We start from the raw sequence: 6,566 nt of genomic DNA on the forward strand, positions 1-6,566 counted from the left end.
TCCCTCATATATAGTCCAGGGTTGCTTTGGAGAGTTAAATCCAATCAATCAATAGACATGCAAATAAAAAATGACAACATATTGGTAGTCATCTTCATGGAGTAAACAAAAAACTCAATAACAAAGCATTTATTGTTCGCTAAAGTGCATGCAAAACACTTACAGGCTCGCACGCGTTGGTGGGTTCTTGGACACAGATTTAGGTGTCGTAAATGATGACGTTTTTCTCTATTAAACTGCACTGATGTATAAAAGGCTTCCCAGCTTTGTGTGCAGGGGCGAAATGTCAGCTCTTAAAAGCTGGTTTTAAAAGAGAATGATGAGGAATTACAGGGTCTGTTTTTTTTTTTAAACTTTAACTGTTTGACAGCTGTTGCACAAACATCTGGAACACACACATAGCAAACGAAAGGACACTACATGTTGCTTTATCTGTAAAGACACATACATTGCATATGGGCATGACAATCTGTTGATCATATTTACGTCTTTAGGTTACCTTTAAAATAGTGGTGGATTGGTCACTTGTGTGACAAACTGCACAGAATTTCACAAAAATTGCACATCATTTCAGTTGCAATTCTTCAGGGCATGTTTCCAATATGTAAATGAGACCATTCATTATGTTAAAGTTTTTCATAACTAGTAGGCATGTTTTTCGCCAGCAAGGCACTTATATTATGAATAAATCGCAGTGCTATAACAGACGAACATCTACTTTCTATAAAACTTCGGTTTGGGCTGGATGGTGTTGGCTAATCCTTAAAGTTCAGGAGGATAGCGTTAAAGAACGCTGACAAAAAGGGAACATGTAAATAAGACGGCTGCCCATTTTTTACTACACATAGTCTCATTTACAAAAAAAAAGTGAAAATGTGATTACCTGCAGCCCGTGATTGCTCCCGTGCAGGTTGCATTGCAGCAATGCAAAACTATTTTTATGTGAAGCCTTAATCAGTGGCGGATCTAGCCCCTCGTTTTAGAGGGGGCGGTCACTTGAAGTAAAACTGGTGAGGGGGGGGGGTCTTGACTTTTTTGTTTTTAGTAGTTACTGTCATCACAAGAAGCTCATCACAGCATAAATACTGTTGTTAATTTGTGCTGACAGTGGTCCCGCTCATTTGTCGTAATTGGTGATGAGGTCGACAACAGGCGGTGAAGGAGGGGGCAGGGAGCGTGCCTACACAGGCCTTGGGGGCGGGGGGGAATCGCCCCTACCGCCCCCCTCTGGATCCGCCACTGGCCTTAATTGTTCTCTTTGTCTCACATTCTAGTGAAATCAATAAAGAGTGACTCTAGGGAAGGTACAGAGGACATTACCTGTATATTTTAACCATATATATATCATAGTAATTATGACATAAATGGAAAGAAATTAAAGTGTATGAAAAATCAACCTGCCACAGGTAAGGACTGAACCTACAGCCTTTGGATAACGCGTTCAATGCTCTATCAATTGAGCTACAGCTGTGGTCGCTTTCCCATACCCTGTACTTGGTATCTATGTTCGTGCAATCCTGGAGGCGCTGCCATCTGGCGTGACATAGCATGTCAACTTATTACAAGCCAGAAGCTGACCAACAAACCCTAGCGTACTACCTAAAGCACAAAGTCTTCCGAAATGAGACCCTCCCTGCTTGCAGCAAGTTGATCTTTTTTATCCACTAATTCCTTTCCATTTATGTAATAATTACAACACTACAATTAAACATACAATTACTATCCCTTACACCTTCCTTAGCTTATTGGTGCACGTTAAGGAGTGGACAAAATTTCCAGAGCCCTCCATTACTCTCATAATCATATCGTGGTTTTGAGGCGTTAAACGCCATCAATTATTATTATATTAAATTAGCTTACTTGAGCACACCCTTGCCTCCCTTGTAGCTGTGACCTCTGGTCATGTGTAATTACAGCAGGAAATCTATTTCTTGAATAGTGATGCTCAGTACTTGTTTCTTGCACTCGAAGTATCATCTAATATCTGTTGCTTAGTTTCATCATGTGGGGCCTTTACCACTTTCAGCGAACCAAACAAATAGTTTATATGCATGTTATGATAACATATCAGTTGCTTTTAAAGGTTGATCTCCATGTAATTGAGGACATGTATACGCTACATTGCTTGTTATTTAGCGGTGAGGGTGGGGAGTGTGTGCGTCTCGTCCGCACCTACTTGGGCCAGTATTTTGTGGCAATGCTTCGGGGCTATGCTTGATGAGTATTATCATCCACCGCTGATGGCTAGCTGATCACGTGGCGGATCACCGCTTTAACCACTGGCCAAGCACGAAAACTCAAGTGCTGCTGCAAGATATATCGTCTCGAAGGATAACCGAGTAAAACCATCATTTTTCAGGCATTTGCTCTACATACATCTAGTACTTCAATTGCAACTGCTGAAGCCAGTGGCGTAGGCAGAAATTTTTTTCGGGGGGGGGGGGGGGGGCGCCTCCTTGATCCGACATGGGGTCTGGGCAGAAGTGGGGTCGGGTGTCATTTTGTGCTCTGTATACCACGGGAAAAAAATGTTTCAGGGGGAGGGGCACGGGCCCGTGTCACATTAGCTGATGCCAGTATCGACACGATAGCGCACTCGGGCTGTTTTGTTAGTCCCACGACTCTCGCAGTAATAGTTCACTTGTCACGGAAGAGCACTTAACTCACACAAAGTATCCTTGGACGCGGCTTGACACGGCCAATGCTGGGCCACGGTAAATGCACTTCACTCAGCAGGCTGCTGCACTGCGCGATCCGCCGTCAGGTCATTTCGTCATCATAACCAGCACTTTTCTGTCGATCCACTTGCATGGACTATTTGCTACTTCATCAAAATTTTCGTAGTGGGCGGCCTAATCAGCTTGAACACTTCAACGATGCTAAAAAAAAGTTCTTCAACTTCCGCAGGCGAACCGCCATGTTGGTTTGTTGAAGGCGGAGTTCTCACCGATCACCGGCCGCGCGTTCACGGGCGTTGACCGTGTAGACGTCGCGGGCGTTGTTTGCGTGATAACTTTGCGTATTCACGAGTAAACAGAAACACAGGCACGTCTTGTATATTTTTAACAAAAACGCTGCGAGGCGAACGATCGAGGCAGCAGCGACGAGGCGATCGACCGTCGTTACTTGGGCACGGCCGCTTTGTTTCCAACGCACGTGCAAGGCGCGTAACCAAAGACGATCGGCCAAGGTCAGGGACGCGCTGGCTGTAGCTCGAGTTCACCGGCCGCATTCGGCGCCAGCACAGGAAACACTACACGACGTGAACGTGGACTTCGAGCCTTGAGCACTCTCACTCGGCGTTGTTGCTATAACTGCATCTCAGGTGCGCTATTGCATCGTCCGTAAATTCGAAACAAAACCGACAACGTCAGGCAACGAGCGTCCAATACTGAACCCTTATGTCGGTTTTTCGCGTAGTAGGTTCCCCTAATACGCACAACACATGTGTACAGATAACGACAACATACGGGTTCTTTGGTGAGACAGGCGAGCAAGGGCGTATTTTTAACCCCCTTTGTGGCTTGCGTGCCGTCTCTTCTTTTGATACGCCCATTTCACTACGGAATGAAATCAGGTGATGCCACGTTAGTACTCCCTTATTTTGAGCATCTCGACGATAAGGGTAAAATAGCGGTTTCAGCCCATTTTGCGCCCAACCATGGGAGTTCTTACTTTGGGCTTGGGAGTTAAAAGGAGATGTCGACAGCTAAAAACGCCCATATGGGCTAATTTGTGTTTACAGTGTAGGGGCCGGGGAGGCAAAGGGATACGACGATGGGAGCAACGGTGTTTTGTTAGGTTGCGCAAACTGATTTGTCTATTGGTACATAATGATTATCTTGTTAACCAAGATTAATTACCCAATTTACTAATTACTTTAGTAAATGCCTGACCTCTCGTATCCAATTGTGCATTACATACGAGCATGTCATGTCCTCAGGACTACTCATGAGCGCTGCTGTCGCAAGTTGGTAAACTACGGTAAACAAATGCTTCATTACACAATACCCACACTATTAAACTATATTATAATTCGGTGCAGTTTAATCTTTTTACGGCCTCTCTCAAAGAACTGAAAGAGATGTATGTGGTTTTGATATAGGTTCTCCTTGTAATATGTACATCTTTGATTTCTTTTATGTAAACTGCGCTTGGGACCAGGGGCGTACGTAGGCAGAAATTTTTTTCGGGGGGGAGGGGGGACGCCTTTATGATCTGAAGTGGCTTCCATGCAGGCAGATGTGGTCGAGTGTCATTTTGTGCTCTGTATGCCAGGGGCGTAGCCAGAAATTTTTTTCGGGGGGGGGGGGGGTTCAACCATACATTATGTATGTTCGTGCGTGCGTTTGTATGTGGGCATGTATATATATGCAAGCAAAATTGAAAAATTTCGGGGGGGTTTGAACCCCCCCCCCCCTTGGCTACGCCCCTGCTGTATGCCATGGATGGATGAATAAACTTTATTTTGGTCCCTCGGAACGCGCCCTAGCACGTTGCGGGCCGCTCCCACGTCGGAACAGAAAGACCAAATCCCTTTGCTGCGTCGCGGGCCCGTTGGACTGCCCATAGCTGTTCTTCCAGTCCGGAGCTTGACGGCGTGATGACTATTCGCCGCCGCGTAACGCGGGGCACCGCCAGAGCGTATGTTCGAGATTCGCGATATCCGCGCATAATGAACATGCATTAGTTGGCTGTATTTCTGGATAAACCTTGTGCAATAGCGCGGGGTTAGGGTACGCCCCGACCTGAAGTAGCCTGAGTGTCAGAGCCTGTGGTCTGCTTAAATTTCTGTGTGGTGGAGGGTACTGTCTCCGCCCCAGGTAAAAATGTTTGGTGAGGGTCCCGATTCTCCAAAACCTCAGCTGGGCCGACTCATTGAGATTGGGCGGGGCTCCCTCGATCTGTCCCGTGTGAGCTGGGAACCAGACGAGTGTGTGTGTGTGGATCGATGTTCTTGTCCCGGAGGATCCGCAAGGCCGGTTCCTAGAAATTGGCAAATGCTCTGATCGCCGATCTCGTGTCGCTGTAAATTGTGGACCTCCTGTTGTCCAGCAAAGCCAACGCAATCGCCGCTTGCTCCGCTATTTCGGCTGCCGTCGTCCGGACTGTCGTCGAGTTTGTGATTATACCCTCGTGGTTGATGCTCACTGCCGCATACGCCTTCCCCTCGGGATACCGGGCCGCGTCGAGGAAGCAATCTCTTGCTCTTAAAGGGGTCATGAAGCACCCCTTGGGCTTGTTGAAAAAACACATCCTGCGGAAAGCTGACGCGGCTATGAACTGCTGTGCAAAATATTACAGTCGTGCGCGCCGCGTAAAGACCACAAGCGGAGCGCGAAATTGGCGTTTCCTCAGGCGCCCTCTTTTCAAACAGAGGCCGGTTCTCACTCTCGTCGGTGGGCGGGGCGTCTGCACGTTGACGTCGCGGATCTGCCAGTTTACGTCGCAAGAGATATAGCATGCTTATTGGCCGATAGCCGGATGAGATGCGCTTCTTGCCACGGGGTGCCTCCACTTGCCCGCGCCGCACTCCTCAGTCTGCTAAATTTACGCGGTAGCCGCACTCGCGCACGCGAATCACAGCGGGAGAGCGATCGCGTTTCATTACGCGCGCTGACGTAACTTCTTTCCCCTGTGCCATCCCTCCCTGTCTAGCTTCCAGTGCGCTCGTCGGCATGAGAAAAGAGAGAAAGCGCTCAGAGCGTGCGCCAGACCCCCGTAACTCCGCTCGTTCTTGACGGATTTGAGAAATTTTTGCGGCAATCGATTCGGGAGGCAGTAAACTCCGATACTGAGGTCATTAGATCATTACTTAGAAAAGTGGTTCATGACCCCTTTAATGACCAGCGGTTATCTTGCCTACAAGAGAATTCCAAGAGAAGGCAAACGCGCGAGGGGGAGACAGAAAGTTAGGTGGGCAGATGAGATTAAGAAGTTTGCGGGCACAACGTGGCCACAGGAAGCATAGGCGTGCGCAGGGTTCCCCATCAGGGGGGGGGGGGGCAAAGGTTGAGCGCAGCGCCCCACACCCAATTAAGTCAATGTATGGGGCAGATTTTGCGCCCCCCCCCCCTCTTAGGTGACTAGAAGGGTCAATGTACGGGGCAGATTTTGCACCCCCCTCTTAGGTTATTAGGGGGGGCGGTCGCCCCCCCCCCCCCTGTGCGCACGCCTATGGCAGGAAGCACAGGACCGGGTTGATTGGCGGAACTGCGTTGCAGTGGGCTCAGTCAGGCTGATGATGATGGTGATGAATATGTCTTAGCCCCCCAACACACGCTCCTCTTTGATTTCGTTGCCTTTTAAGGTGAAAGTGTGAGTCGAAACATGTTAAAGCACAAGTATGCGCTGTTATGACTGGCAGTCGGTGGCTAGGGTTGCCACCTGCCCGGTTTTGGACCGGCCGGGCCGGTTTTTTAGACAAGGGGCCGGTCGCCGGTCCGCATATAAGACAGGCCGTCATTGGCCGGTTTTTTGCTCATCGTATCCCGAGTATTTTTTTTTTTTTTACTCTTCTCCGTGTTGACCGCACATGTTGACTGAGGAATTCCACCTGCGCGGTC

Source organism: Rhipicephalus sanguineus, chromosome 1 (assembly GCF_013339695.2).
Source record: "Rhipicephalus sanguineus isolate Rsan-2018 chromosome 1, BIME_Rsan_1.4, whole genome shotgun sequence".
Lineage (NCBI taxonomy): Eukaryota > Metazoa > Arthropoda > Arachnida > Ixodida > Ixodidae > Rhipicephalus > Rhipicephalus sanguineus.